Raw genomic sequence first — 16,214 nt, forward strand, 5'->3', positions numbered from 1 at the left:
CAGTGGTTTAAAGCTTGCTGTGTGTTGCAAGTTTATCCGCAGGAGTGCGTGACATGTGGGAGAGAGTAGAAAGACAAGAACAACTTCTTATTTCTAAGTCATTATGCCCAATTGGATATAAAATAGACAGACTTGCTCCAGAAGACTTTACAACGCAAAGATGAATAGAGATCTGCCCTCCCCATGGTGACAGGATGCCTAAAACAGTCACCAGTGTGAGCAAGGAGGCTGGAGTAATGGTAATTTAACCACTAAAAATATATATTCAAAGAGCTATTGGTATTAGAGGAAAATGGGCTAAAAATAGGTCTGTTCTCTTCGTGATGTTGCATGGTGAGTAGGAGGCAAATATTTATTGCAGAACCGCAGAATGGCTGAGATTGGAAGGGACCTCTGGGTCTGTCTGGTCCTGGCCCTGCTCGAGTAAGGAGCAGAGCAGGGTGCCCAGGCCTGTGTCCAGGTGTCCTGTGAAGATCTCCAAGGAAGAGACTCCAGAATCTCTCAGGGTAGCCTCCAGCACCTGCCCAGCACAGCAGTGCTGCCGGATCTTTAGAAAAAGTCTAGTTTGTCCACGTTGCTTCTTGTCCTGGCACCATGCATCACTGAAGAGGTCCTGGCCGCATCTGCTGCGTACCATGCCTGCAGGTAGAGCTTGCTGCACAGACCTCTGGTGAGTCAGCTGCTCCCCACAATTGTGTTATATGTGAAAGTTCTGCTTTTTCTTCATTTTTCTTTCAATTTGAAAAATTCACATTGAATGGCGTGAGGGGGCTGTCATCAACTGGGTATGCAGCTAAAACTATTTTTTCCACCCAGTGGAACCACTTCTGTAACTGGCTGTCCCAGCACTTTCTACTACTGAAAATAGCCTTTTTCCTGCAGAGGGATGGAGAGTGCTGCAATATGAGATCTCACTTGTTAGAAAATGTGTGCCTTTGTTTTAAAGACAGCAGTAAAAGGATTTGTTTTGGGTGCTAAATATGTCAGCATTGTAAAGAGCCAGCAACCCACTTTGTTTTTAAATGTTTAAATAATTGTTCATATGCTATGCCTGCTTGAATTATGATTAATTATATAAGTCACAACTTGGTAAGAACCAGCCCATGAATGAAATACTATATTCAGGAGTTTATTTTGCTGTATTTATTTTTTTAATTTGTGTGTTTTTTTAAAAAGGGGGAAAAAAAAAAAGGCTGGCTAAGGGAGGCCAGCTGGCATTATTACAGAGTAATATGGGAGAGCTGTGAGCATCGAGGAGGCACAGCATGACGGAAGGCAGCCAGAAGGATTAAGGTATCTTAGAACTTCTTTGCCGCAGGCTTAGACTGGTGGCAGAGGGAAAGCATAATTCCCACTTTATTTTATTTGTTGCGAGACCAAGGGAAGTAGCCAGTTCCATCGCCTCTCTTTGTGGGTTGGGGAAAGCAGAGCTGGCACTGGGTTGTTGTAGAAATGCGGAGAGTAGGAATTTGAGGGATGTTTGAGGTCACCTTTTTCCTAAAGCTGCTCTCCTATGGGTCTGTCAGGATAAAAGGATAGTGAACGGGGCCGTGCGAGTGGCAAAGGTCTCCAGGGAAGATTTGAAGCAATAAAAGCATGCGCTGGTTGCACAGCATGGGGCGGGGGATTGGCAGAACTCTGCAAGAATTTGAAACTATTTTTGCTGGACACAGGGGCTATTGTTGCCTACTGTCTTAAATAAACGTCCCATTTAACCTGTAACAGGATAGACTGCGTTGTCTTAATGCCCATTTTTTTTATAAGCAACAAAAACAAAGCAGTAGATGCTGATATTTTCTGAGATTTGTTTTTGTGCAAAATCAGGAGAAGGATTTGTTTGGGCATTAAATGCTGGTAATGTCAGTCTCATGTCAGACTTAGTTTTCTGTTGCTGACATCAATTACACTAACTTTTGTGTGTATGTGCACATAAATATGTTCACATGCATGGATATACATGCATGCATTTATATATTTATTACTGTATATATATATTTACTTATGGCCCACAGAGTTAATGATAAAACAAAGCCAAACTCTTTATTTCAAACTTTTCCAGATTTATTCTAAAAATCTTGATGTGAAGCTGACAGTGTTCCTTTAATATTTGTATTGACAGTATCTCTCAAATGCTTCCATTATTTGGTTTTAAAACATAAGTACTTGTGCCTCTTATCTTCTGGGGCCACTGTTCTAAGGAAGAAAATCGGCGTCCTTTGTAGCTGTTTTACTTTCAAGGTATCAAGTCCTTGTCCCCTAATCTCCCTTGGAAGGGATTGTAGGAAGTGAAGTGCTGACTTGCTGCCTGTATTTAAATCCTCTTTGAGAACTTTGTAATCTCTTTTATTTAATATTTTTAAGTCAGTTTTCAGCACAACGCTATTCACAGCTGCCGAAACACTTTGTTTTTAGGAAGGGATCTGTTTCATGATGGTGGAGATCTGGGTGCTGGTGTATTCAGAGTGCCCTCAGGGCAGAGCCTGGCTGGACCCTGGGAGCAGACCTTAAATACACACCTGTTCACCTTGCATAAAGCTGCTCCTACTTCTGGAAATACCTCATTCACAGCGGGTATGCCAAAAGGCTTAACACTGGCGTTACACAGTATTGGCTTGAGTAACATTATTGCCTTAGCTGGTCTGGAGTGGCCGAAGCTAAATGCCACCCAACCCTTCCAGCACTATTTACAAAAGTAATTTGAGAGAACTCGCAGAGAGCTAACAGGCAGTGGGCACATCTCAAAATAGTGGCAGATGGATGCACTTGCAGAGAGTGCCTGTAATCCTTTGCTTTTTTTTTTTTTTTTTTTTAGGAAAAATAAACCTTAATTTTGCCTTACTATGGTCAAACTTTATTTAAAGAAAACCTTTCACTTGTCATGTTTCTTAAAGCATTGACTTAATTTCCTGGTCTAAGGCATTTGAATCATGGTTCTTATTCTTCTAATTCATCTCTGTTATATGTCAAAAAATATTTTTGTTGTTAGCATATATGTATATTTTATAGCTTTTTAATATTGTGTAAGCATCCTTTAGTGCAACTTGACTTGCCAAAAACATAACAAACAGCATAGGCTTTTATTAATCATCCTTGTTTCTTCCCTTCATTAAGTTGCCATAATTAGTGCAAGATGAGCCTCCACCTTAGCGAGAGGGGGGGGAAATTGCAGCCAGCAAGATTAAAGCCTATTCTGCACCAAGTGTTGATAAAACAGATTTGAAGAGGGAGGCCATGTTGTCAGTGTGGCAGTGTTAAATCTCTCTCCCAAAACAATCATGTGTAAAGCTCCACCTATGTGGCTAATCATGCTTGCATTGTTAAACATTTCCATGGCACAGCAGTGCTTGAAGTGCTGTTTTAGATTAGATTAGCTGCACACTGTGTTGAATAGATAGCATTTTGAGTACCGGGGTGTCAAATGATACAGCCGATAAAAAGTAACTGAAGAAGAAGCATCTTCCCTTCGCTCCCCTCTGCCTTCCCCAAACATTCAGGCACATCTCCAGGAGGGTGTTTAAACAGATTAGAGTCACTAGTTTAGCCAGGCTGCCCTGAAAAGGTTAAGAAATATATATATAAAATATACACGTATTTTGTTGGAGGAAGTTTCACTTCCAACATACGGTTCCGCTTGCAAAATATTAATTTTTAAAACAGCTGTACCCAAAATTAATTTTGTCCTTTACCAAAGGTGCCTCGCTGTTCTTCTGCAGCGCAGCAGTTTTGTGATTGAGGCCTGGATGTGCAGTCCTGCATAGGCGAAAATCTGGAAGTAGGTTATTAATAAAAAATGTTTTTCTTGCGTCCATGCTGAAAGCCTAATTAGAATAATTTTTTTTTTTTTGGATCTAAAACCAGCAGGAAAGGTACTGCAGTACGAGATGTTCTTGTGCTCACACAGCAGTGACATGTGCTTCAGAGGGTGTGTGTTTTAGATGGCTGGCATGGAGATACCAATTTTTTTTTTGCACACCCAGCTTCCCAGCATGTCCATCTCTGCAGAGTGTGGGTGGCTGTTGTTGAATAGAGGTGGAAACAAATGCACAGCTGGGGCAGCGTACACTGCTGGACAAGGTAAGCTGGTTCTCAAAGTGCTGCTGTTCTGTGTGCTGCTTAGTTTTTCCCCCACCCCCCAAATTATTAAAACTAGGGTTTGGAGGAACAAATGCCTTCCAGGCTGCTGTAGTAGCTCTGCCGGTGTTCGGATGGACAACTGCCACAGGTTTTCACACAGCCATTCTTCTTAGTACATTTACAGTGTCATGACTCAGGCAAGCAGATACTCAATTATTAATGACTTATCTACAAAGAAAAATAATTAAAAACAAACCCAAAGCAATAGAGCACTTAATTAAGAGTTAGTGGCGGAGTTTCTGCTCTCTCTTAATGGAAGGCTTCCAAGAACAATTTTACCTTTCAGAAAGAGTACCTGCTTCAGCCTGCCAGATTAAAAGTGCTTCCCACGTAAAATAGTAGTTGGATCATGCTTTTTGGCAGGCAAATATACTTATTGATTAGACACTAATTGGAGCTATGCAAAGGGGGAAGGAGCCTGTGTGTATTTCAGAAGCTTCAGGTAGAAACCTGCATTAGCATTATATTGTAGGTGATCCTAACTGCAGCTTCCAGCGGGCCTGAAGGAGCTTTGCTCCAAAGCCAAGCTGCAGCATCTCAGTCCTCTGCCTGTGTTGGCATCTCTTGGTATCCTGCTGATTTATGAGCTTCCGTGACCGTTTTAGCAATATCAGTGATGTTGTCCTTGCTGTAACACCCTGGACTTTTGTTGCTGTCCAGAGTCCACTTTCCATGTCTCTTGCATTGATCTGTAGCAAATTTCGTCAGAAATAGAAGGCAAAAACAAGCATTGTAAGTAGAGATGAGGTTTTTCTCAGGACACGGGTTAACAGCGATGAGCTGCTGGATTTCCCAGGTCTAATCATCTTCCCGAAGGCTGCATCCAGGCAAACTCCTGCTTCAGAGCCCGTGATTAGCTGCTTTCTTAATAAATAAATAAATAAAATTAAAAATTGACTCATCAGCAGCTAAATTGAATGTCTGAAGCTATTTATTTCCTTGCTTGCATTTCTCTTGCTGATTTTTGTGCTGCTATATGCTTGCTTCTTCCCTGCTTCCTTACCTTTTGTTTCTATAATTCTTTATTTTTTTCCAAATTGTAGATTGGCCTCACTTCCACTCCTTTTGCTGTCCTTCTGTTGTGGTCACCTTGCATCAGTGAATGTGTCTCACATTGCTGGGGATGTGTAAACAGGAAGCACAGTCAGGTTGATGGTTGGACTTGGGGATGCTGAAGGTCTTTTCCAGCCCAGATGATTCCAGGTGTCTAGGTATAACTTGGTAGCTTGAAATAAGGAGCAAAATCAGCAGGATGTGACCAAGAAGTGCTTTGAAAACCAAATGGGGGGCTGTTGTGTTAACAGAAGTCACGCTTTTCTATTTTCTTTGCCTTGAACGTGCTGACAGTTTCAGTACTGGAGGTTTTTTTCCCTGTAGTCCTCCGTGTGCTGCGTTAGCTGCCAGTAAGTGGCTGATCGGATAAATGATCTCAAGTCCTGTCCTTGTGCTGTTACCGCCTGGGTTTTTCTCATTTCATTTTCTTCCCCCCTCCCCAAGAAGTAATATGGAGGACTTTAATTGAATTACTTGGAAAGAAGAGCTGGTGAGTGGTCACTCAAGACCTTGTGGAGGGTTTTACCCTACAAGTTGTTAGCATGGCTTGAGCCTGTGATCAGCGAAAAGCAAGCAGGCAGCCTTCTGCAATCAGCACAATCATCTGCTTTAATTACCTTACTTTATGTTCCCTATACAGAAGTAAGTAGCCAAAATTAAATTTTATAAAGAAGCTGTTAATGAATCGTAAGTCACTCAATTTCTGTCTTTACAGTTAAATTAGTGATAATAAATAGCCCAAACCTTGGCAGTGTCTGTTCTAAAACTTCTGTGTCTGAACTGTGCTTTCTTTGAGGAATTAATAAGAAAAGTTAGTTAGGCTGCTAATTTTCTGTCCTCCCTGTTTGAGCTGCGTGGGTGTCAGAGGCAGAGCGGAGACACGAGCATCCTTTAGACACGTGCGTAGAGAGAACAGCATTTCCTAGATGTCAGGCTCCTTCTGGCTTGCATCAGTGATGGAGCCAAAATCAGGAACAGAAAGGAGGAAAAACTGCAGAGGAATATTTCAAGAGTTATACCTTGAATGTCCTTACCTGCAAGGCGGTTCTGGCAGCAGTGGTGCCGTGCATGGTATTTATCCATGCTGCCTTTCCAGTTCCTGTTCCTTTTGCTTCATTAACAAAGCCATACTTCCCCTGAAAGCCCAGCTCTTGCCCAGCTTTCAGGCACATGCTGGCAATCCCCCTGAAAGCAATCGATTGCCACAGGTAGAACATCCTGAGTGACTTTGGCAGAGGACGCTTTGCATTGGCTTTCCCACAGCAAAGAAACCCTGACTTTTATTTAATTTCTTTTTTTTTTTTTTTTTTTGCTTTTTATTACTCCAGCTGGTTTTTTGAAACTTGGATATTGATCTATCAAAGCCTGTATGCCCTGGATTTCTGTAAACCACCTTTGATAGGAAAACTGAACAGGGCTGTTCTTGCCAGTATATGGATCTTGCTGGCTAAAATGGGGCCCTCTGAGAACAGCAAGGAGCAGCCTGCTCCTTCCCCAGAGGCGTTACACACCCTTTGACAGTTAACTTGCTCACCGTGTTGTGCATGATTCCTCATCTACCTAATTACCTTGAAATAGCAGGTAAACATCTCTGATATTCACCTGACCATTTTGTTGTTACTCTCTTATATAAGAACGTGGCATATTTTGAGGTGTTTTTAAGCAAATGCACCTGTATCGTTTGTAATCAACAATCCCCTTTCAAGGCTGTATTATATATCATTAGAGCTACAAGATGCTTTTTGCTCTAAGGACTTTTTGTGTATATGATAAGTACAGAAAGCACTCCTGCTAAAACCACACAGCATTTCCTTTTCACGTGTATCGTATTTATCAGGGTGGTGGGGGGGATGTTGTCTGGGCATTTTTTTTGTCTCGTTGTTTGTTACTACTAAACCTTACAAAGCTTAAGGAAAATATCATCTGCATTTTTAACCTTGCTGAACAGTCAGTGTGCTTTTGAGCTCCTGATTAATGCAGAATTTGATCAGGAAGTGTGATTGAGAGTAGCAGCTTGTCAGGGTGTGTGATTAATGACAGCTCCACCTGCCATGGGGCTTCCGAAGTGGTAACAGCAATCCAGACTGGAGTGTCCTCTTCACTGAGCTGCAATTTAGGCTGCAGATTTATTCCCTCATCTCTCTCTCCCCGCCAAGAGTGCGAAGCCAAAAAAAATAACGATAGGAATACCTGTAAAGATTTAGGATCGCAACAACTGCTGGCTGGTGTGGTGAAGTAGAGTGGGGCAAAGAGAAGGGCAGACTTGGTGGTTTGACTGTGGGTAAATAGAGTATATAAATGAGGTGTGCCACCTTGCTCCCCAAATGGGTAATTTTTAGTCCAAAATATGGTGCAGAGTTAGGTGGGGTGCACTCACTGTGCCTAGGCAGTCAGGTATGTGGGCTTTGCAGCCTGCTCAGACTAGATGATACCTTCTAGCTGTTTTTCAGGCTAGTCCTGCTCTAATTCTCAGTAAGAACTCTTACTAATTTCTATTTTTACATTTATTTTCTCAGTTCTAAGGTTGAAATTCATTACCTGCTTCCCAGCAGCTCTCGCTGCCAAGCTCCTGTTTGGCTCCCGCTCCAACCAAAACCTGCAAAGAAGTAGCTGCAAGCCCGTGTGTCATACTCAGGTTTGTAGAGCAAAGCAATTTGATACTAGACCTGAAGAAATAAAGGTACATGGAATATATTCCACAGTAGCAGGTGATTTCTGCGTGAATGAGGTCTTGCAGATACACTTAGTCATCCTGATTGGTCTCACTAATGTTATTCTGGAACTGAGTCTTTTTTTATACTGCTAGTTGTACAAACCACAGCCTAGATTATAGGGACCTGCCTGGGGAAAGTGTGCATCTCTGTGTAATTGGCAAAGAAATTAAACCTCTACTAGAAATGAAACTATGAAAGCATCAATAGCGGTTAGTAATGTGCTTCAAAATTGTGTATCAGTGACAGCCTGCTCCTGCTCCCTTGTTCTGATGCCTCAGGTAAATGCTGAACATAAATGCTGCTTATGGTTCTGTAGCTGGCATCTCGAAGAAAAACACTTCTTACAAACAAAACTCCCAAACCCACCAGCATTCCCTGGCGTTCAGCACTGGCTGCAGGGGGCTCGTCCTGGTGGAGCAGGCGATGAGGACAGCGGCGCCCTGGGTGGTAAAAGATCCTCATGGTGGAAAGTGTGGGTGGGCTGGGGGGGCCTGCTGACAACTTTGGAGGCCCCAAAGAGAAGAATTTGAGCGGTGGCTGTGGCGGATTGCGAGGGTGACTCAAGCACATTCTAGCATTGATCGCCCTTCTTAAAATAAAAGCTGCTCGCATTCATGGCAGTGAGGGTGGGATTCGTCTCCCCTTACTTCAAACATCTGAGTTTAAGCTCCTTGCCCCAGGGTGCCTGCAGAGTCAGGAGAAAGAAATAGATTGCCCTCTGAACGTGCCTGCGCTGAATATCAGAGGCTCTAAGCTTAGGCTGAGGTTAGCTTCTCTCCTGGCCAGTTTGTGCTCGCCACTTGTTCTGATGCTGAATTTGGGCAAGACAGATCCCACCCTTGGTGCTGAGCTTCAGGGACCAGCGAGGGCTTGGCTTGTGCTGGTTCTTCATCAGCCATGGTCTTCAAGTAGGTGCTTAGATGGGCTGGAAGAAATCCCCTTAGGTGTCACTTTGTGGTTGTGCTGGGCGTAGGGCTGCTGCAGGCACCGCTGCAAATTCAGCCTGCAATGCTCAGCTTTGGTCATCTCTTTGCTGCTGTTTGTTTCCAGCAAGCCTCTGAGCTCAGTGCTGGGTAAAAAGCCCGATGCTTCATTTTTAAACAAAAATGCCATTTTCCATTGCTATTGCTTTTGAATGCAATAGGGAGGAGAGAATGTGCATAAATCCTTTCTCCAGCTTGTGCCTCTGTCTGCAGCGTGAATTAACATTAGTGTTTTGTCTTCAGAAAAAAATGTTACCACATTATGTTGTTACATGCCAGCGTGACAGCCTAATAGGACCAGTGCATCCAACTTTTTCCCTCTCTCTACTTCTTGCGGGAAATGCTATCAATTTAGCTAATGAGGGAGCCAAATACAGCAACTTGTGAGTATTTCTCTTTTGGCAGGCTCATGTCTCTAAAATGTGCAGGCCTGTCTCTCCTAGTCCTTTGGTTTCAGGAGATGACACACGAGTTATTTCCATTCCCCCATCCTTACCACAGCGTCTAAAGCGCGACATCTCTTAAAATGCAAGCACAGGACGTAATGTCTGGAGAAATACTTGATCAGACTTGCCTGAAAGATGTTCATTTGTGGAGAAGGAAATGCTAGGAAAAGGTTGGGTTACAGGAACGCCTATTGTGCTTTTATTTATAGGTTGGCATTACTAAATACATGAACACATTAGTCCATGCTTTGATTTGAGGTGTTGGAGAAGTACTTTAGTCCCTAATTTAATTTGGGGCCCATGGAAAGATTGTGACTTGGCCCAAAATCCCACAGACCTTGGTAAAAGAGGCAGTGAGAACCTAGTCTATCCAAACCCTAGTCCTGTTCCTTCCCAAGCTCTCTTGGTTCAGAAATAAAACCCAATTTAGCATGTGGAAGAGCATGGATTTGAGGCACCATGGGAATGTGAGCCCCTTTTTGGAAGGATCATTGTTCCTGACGAAGTCTCAGTGAGCTGGAGTTCACCATCAAGGCCAGGGTAACAGCATCAGCAGGCCTGTGGCCACTCACTGTGCAAGTTGCTTGCTTGCAGTAGTTTCAAAGGAATTAAGTTGGGATGAAAGCAGTAGAAGGCTTTTGTTATCTCCTGCCAGCTAAGAGCATATACCTGGATACATGGCCTTGCTGATGTATGGTAACTGGTTATGGTGCAATGACTCGATCAAGAATATGAGCAAATCAGAGAAATTAAGTCATTTATACTGCAAGGCTTGTATTTTTTACGAATGTTATAAAACTGGTGGTGCTTGTAGTTTTTTTAATTCTTTTTGGGGTATTTGTCTGAGCAGTGGTATGAAATGGCACTTCTTTAGTGATACTGAGATACATATTCTTGGTCTGTAACCTTGCTAAATCTTTCCTGATGCATAATGCTGTTATTGCCTTAAAGGGAGAAAGAGCTTTAAGTGTACTACTTACTTCTGTAGAAACAGAATTTTACCTGCTGACCGATGGAGGACTCATACTTTATCTTAAGAAATGCTGTTAAACATAGGTAAATCTAGATAAAAATAAATCTGTAGCTTGTCATCGTCCAAATGATGAGTATAAGATGTAGCATAAGTGTATCTTGAAGTTACAACATAAAAATTAAAATCCCTTAGTAAAAATGCCTTGCCTATAAATCAGAAACCAGATACCCAAGTTGTTTATAAACTGAAGTCAATATTTTTGGTTCTAGAAAAGTGGAAAACAATATCATTGTAATTCTTCTGTCAGAAAAGTGACTGTAAAAAAAGTGATGTCTTGCTCAGCAGGTCTGCTCCTAGCATCTATTTCAGGCCCTATTTTCCTTTCTTCCTTCCTCCTGACGAATGCTCTCACTCTCCTTGCTTTTGCAGAGCCAGCAGAGTGCTGATCGAGCGGGGCTGGATGCTGGGCTGGCAGAGCCCAGCAATCGGAATTACCAACTGCTTTGCCAAATCCTGCATCAGCGGCAGCTGGGGACACTGGGGATGTGCAGGTGTCTCTGCGCATGGGTTTGGCCCACGGTCCCACGATTACTGGTAGTGATGGGCAAGGAGAAATGAGCCCAGGATGACTCAGGAGCATGTTGCAGGGTTGGCAGGAGAGGAATGTGGGAGAACATCTTTTATTTGTAAACTGAGAAGGCTTGAGACAGAAGCATGAAAGCACAATAAATCTGGAATATCGCAGGGCCCCTTAACTAAGTCTTTATTTCTTCTTTCTCCCAATATCCACTCGAAGTAAATCTTGCTTTAAGTCCACTTAGAGCTGCTTGCTCAGAGTATGGGGAAGAAAAATAGAAAAGCTAAAACTTCAGTTTCTTCTACTTAGAAGATTATTGTGGAGGTTACCTTAATGATACAACTGTGGAAAATATCCCTGCAAATTCGGATCACTTTGTCTGAAAGGATTCACCCTCAAGAAGGTAAAGCAAACAAAAATCCAACTATCCAATCAAATGTTAGAATTTTAAAAACTTAATAGCAGTTTAAATAGCCTCCCTTCCTCCTCTTATTTTCTTTGCCTATTCTAAGCAAGCCCAAAGCACTTCAAGCTACAAATGGAGGTCACATAACACAGCCCAGTCCCTGTGGTCATTATCCAGAAAACTGAAATTCAGATGTCTCTAGGGCAAAACAAAGTAGTTCTTAAGTAGGGCACAACTTCAGGACAAGAAAAGAATGTCATCAGGCTGAGCTGAGATTTTCAAGGTAGCTAAAAAAGTTGAGCCCTTGGGTAACAATGTTAAGGGTCAACACCCAACTAGCAAAGGGACAGCCTTAAATACATACGTTGATAGTTATTGCTTTTTTATCTCTATTCCCAAGGCCCATTTCCCTCCCTATTCCCCCCTCAATATGTGGGGTTCAGTTTGTAGCATCCCATTTTGAATTTATTTAGAAAATGTTATTTCTTTCCCATTAAAATGTCATGGGAAAGTTGAAAGACTTTCTATTCAGCCAAAACATGGGAAACTTTTTTTTTCTTAACCTGAAATAATTTCACTGCTGTGGTAACTGAGGAAATAAAATAATCCCACACAACTTGTCAAAATGGAAGCATAAACAGAGGCTTTGAAAGCCTGCATTTTAGCTGGAAAAGAAAGCACCGTCTCCAGCTGCGGTGCTTGATATGGCTTTACAGTATTTTGACAATAAACGCTCTAATTTTTATAAAAAGTATTAAAGGAAAATGGTTTTTAATAATTAGGACTATTTTTACAAAGACACTAACTACTTTTCAAGATTCCATAATCTCATTTGCATGTGGCTCTACAGAATTACCAATACTCAGTTGCAGAGATTGTGATCACTTTTTTTTTTTTTTTTTTAACTTCAGCCTGCTCAAATGGTATTGTACTAGTTGCAGAATAGCACCTGAATAAGTGGCAGGGAATATTTCTAATCAAAGCTTCAGTCAAGGAAGAATGCTTCCAAAACAACACTGAACATGGGATTTCTAACCATCTAGTCGTTCTGTTAAAAGGTTTTTAAAACTGTTGATAATTCCACCATCTGGGGATGTGGAATAGTTTTCAAAGAGTGAGAAATGGTCTATGTAGTTGTTCTGTGTAGAAAAATGCAGTTGGAGAAGCAGCTACTGCAGGGTTTTGGGATGATGGACTTGAATTCAATGGCTTGCTCTATTTGACAAGCATCTTTGCAAATCTAATTGCGTGAGACCTGCTTACAAAGTGATGGCTTTGGTTGTTGGGAAGCAAACGGAGGAGATGCCATCTCTCCCCAAGCGAAGGATTGGGCAGGATTCCTTATGGCTTGCTTTCTGCAGGTGCTCTGTTCTTGTCTTTTCACCTTAGCATATCAGATTGGCAAACAACCTGATCCCACATTTTTAGGGGTGGGACATGAAGCTGCAGTCGCTCTTACGAGGTGAGTGATGGTCCTTACAACAGAACTGAAGTAATGTTTACTGCTGTATCTACAGTCCTGTGATGTGATTTCAACAAACTGAAGACCTTGCCTCGAGTGTTAGGCTCTTATCTCAGAAGTGTGGTGTCTATGTGAGGGAATAAACAGAACTAAATGACAACAAGTACATGGGTCCTGTTCATTCCCACCTCCAGCGATGCTGACCGTAAATCTCTGGCTGAGGCTGTTTTTGTTATTAAACGATGCTGCATTCTGATGGAGTGATCACACAGCTGAGACATTAGCTCATGAGTCTTAATCCACTGTTGCCTCTGATAATTCATTTAGCTTTTCAGTCTGTTTGTCTGCCTCTGAAGCTGTGAAATGGGTAAGTTTGTAATCCCTTCCAGAGGAAATTATGGGAAGGGTTGCGTGGCATTAAATCCTCCCCCAGGGAGGTCCCAGGGGAAGCACTTGTGAGGATGCTGCAGGAACTTCTGAATGCTCTGAGAGACGAAGGACGTGCTGTTTCTTCAGAAAGAGGAGGACTGAGAACTACGTAAGGTTGGCTGTGTGCTTTGGAGGGGTGTGGGCTGTGGAAGGAGATCCCAGGGAAGTTATCCCAGCAAGTGCTGACAGACATACTCCATGGAGGCTGTGGGCTGGGAGAGGATGCAGGCAGCTGTATGTCACCACTGCATGCTGCTCTGGTGTCTTTTCCTCCAGTTTTCTACTCACACAAAGACCTTTGCTGGCTCTTGTCTGAAACCTATGGTAACAAACCTTTCCTCATCCCTCTTGCTGTGCCATTTTTTCCCCCCTTCTTTTGTTTTGCCTCAGAAACAGCAAGACGGAATTAAACATAAATAAACAATACCTCACGGACGTGGTGCTAGTTGCCACTTTTATTTGTAGGGTCTGCCTTTCCCCCCCACCTGCTTACATCTGTTATTTTGACGGGCTTTTTACAGTGGTAGCTGCCCGTTGTGCTCTGGGGGTAGAGCTATCGCAGTGGTTGGTCTTGAATGATTTTAACATGAAAATAATAAAGCTAACCAAATGCTAACCAAAATGAAAGCACCCATAGAAGAGGGAGCGGTTGTTCCTGTTGGGTGATGTTTGTAAGACCAACCTCTCCTAATCCTTTAAGGTCACAAAGGAAGTCCTGCAAATTCTGGCTTTAATTTCGATAGTTTATCTTTGTCCAGATGTTTGTTTTTTAGACTTGTTGTTCCCACTGTTGAGAGCGGTCCTGCTGGCTCTGTAAAAACTGCATCTGTCTCACATAGGCAGTAAATGTACAGCAGCTCTGGTTGCTGTATGTGAGTTTTCCTCTAGGGCTGTTTGTCATTGTATGGTGTTTTTTTTTTTGTTTTTTGTTTTTTTTGCATAAGCACATTGCAGCAAAATCACTGGAGATCTTGAGGTCTATCATTCTTTAACAGTGCTTTAAACAAGCATCATTACTTATCTTTTTGATACAAATGGTACTAATTTAAAATAAGTTTGATTATATATGGTGGGGACAGTAACTTCTCACTGGCACAGCAAGTTGAAACAAATGCCTTACGCTGAAGAGAATCATGGGTTAAATTTTTCTGAGAGATTTTTCAGCTTACTCTCACAGACAGCCTCTTCGTAGTTTAATGTCTGGACTTTTTTTCTTTTTTTTGAAATGGGGAGACTGTTCTTTCCTCTGGCTATTTTCAGTGAGCTAGTTTCTAGAATTTTATAGAGAAAGGATAATATTTAGGTCATAAGAAGTAGGCTGTTGGAGTCTTACTTCAAATATACTGTAAATATCATAGCAACAGTTATGAAAGAAGGAAAATAGTCACCTCTCACAGTATTAAACATCAAGTAGCTCAGTTAAGCTATTAATTAAAACTATGTGAAATGCAGTGTAGTGCCACGTTAGGCTCTGTGAATGAACCAGTAAATTTCAAGGGATAAAAAAGAAGAGAAGTAACCATACAAGAAAAGCAAATGTGGGGAGATTAAAGGTTGAATATTTTCTAAATGAGATGAACTAGAGAAAGAAAATCATTCTGTTGTCCATCAGAAGTGTATGTAGCTCTTCAGTGGGCATCCAAAATCTTTGGGGTCAACCAGGACTTGAGAGCTGGGAAGTGCTGCAGCCCAGACATACATGTAGGCACTTCTAATACTGTGAGATCTGCAAGGAGACATCTACATGTCTTAAATTTTTATTATAATATAAAAAAAAAACTCATTGTCAAGTATTAGAATATAAAAACTGGCCTAGATGAGGGTTTGGTTCAGTACAGTAAGTCTCGTGGCACCTGGTCAAATTAAGTTAATCTCTTCTCTATCATAAACTATCTCATGTTACACTTTGGCTCATGGGTAAGTGCTCATTAGCAATTGGGACTTGCCAGTGTCACTTTTCAAGGGCTGGAGAGACCTTCACTGAGGTGCACTTCTCATGCAGGTTGAGGGAAAGGGAAGGCCAGAAGAGGTGTTTGCATGGCCTTGTTGCTTCCATTGTCCCCAGATAGGACTACTTGAGATCCCAGATGTCCCAGAAGGCCACCAAAATGAAGGAGACACATGGCAGAGCTCAGGTGATGTGCTACAGCCTTGCTGCTGGCTGCATGGAGAGAAAGCAGTGCAGGTGTCCCTGCAAGGAAAGAGATGCACAAGAGGTTTTCCTCAAGTAGTTTTGCCTAACTCCAGCTGTAAGTATGCTCCTGAGTTGCAGGGAATCTGGCCCCAAGCCCAGTTCTCAGGCCACTCATAAATACACTGAAGATGTTGTCTTCTGGGTCGTGCGTCCTGTGTTTTGACACTTTGATTTCTCTGTAGCAATTGCAGGCAACAAATATGAGCAAGGACAGAGCACTTGTGAAGTGGTGTTTCCCTGTGGATGACTGCTCTTTTGAGAAAGTGATATGAGAGGTGGGAAGCTAAGGGTTTTCCTTCCCACTCTCTCTTTCATTTTGCATTGTCATTTTGTCCTGGCATTGCCACAGAGAGGTTGCTGAGTCAGTGTTGTCTGTGGTCACACCACTCTTCCCTTTTGGAGGGGCAAGAGGAAAACAGGTTTGGTACCCCACAGCTTGTGTGTCTTACCTCTCTTTGGGCACCTGCAGTTAAGCATGGAGCTCCCTGGGCAACCTCTGCAGCTGGGGCTGGAGTGGTCACGTGGAGTAGACTATGGAGACTTGAAGCCCTTTGAAAAGGAATTAAATTTACCTATTTACCTGTCACTCGCTATTCAAATGTGGCCAAGTGGTTTGTTGATTTCTTTTTTTTTTTTCTTTTTTTTTTTTTTTTTTGGACTGAAGTGCTGTTTTGTAGGAGAAGATGCTGTGCTCTGTATGCGTGTGGTTTTTTGGGTACCTGCCAGGAGTGTTGTAAAGTATGAGATTATGGGACTGAGAGATGAAGCTTACCCTCAGTGAGGCAGAGGAGTGGGGAGCTCTTTAACAAAGCCCCCACCCCTGCTCCCAAGTTATCTAAACAG

The 16,214-nt window shown here is 42.4% G+C and overlaps 1 protein-coding gene across 2 annotated transcripts in view; it reads left to right on the forward strand.

Annotated features, from left to right (window-relative positions):
• KLHL29 (kelch like family member 29) overlaps window positions 1-16,214 on the forward strand; it is a 390,690-nt gene that overhangs the window by 24,524 nt on the left and 349,952 nt on the right. Inside the window, exon 1 of one of the 2 annotated variants that reach the window (XM_084515325.1) lies at window positions 1,212-1,293. The exons of the other annotated variant lie outside the window; for it this stretch is intronic. The gene's annotated coding sequence lies outside the window, so the exon portion shown is untranslated. Of the gene's footprint in view, window positions 1-1,211; window positions 1,294-16,214 lie in introns of those variants that run through there. 2 annotated transcript variants of the gene reach the window in all.

Source organism: Aythya ferina (assembly GCF_964211825.1).
Source record: "Aythya ferina genome assembly, chromosome: 3".
In the NCBI taxonomy this organism is placed as follows: Eukaryota; Metazoa; Chordata; class Aves; order Anseriformes; family Anatidae; genus Aythya; species Aythya ferina.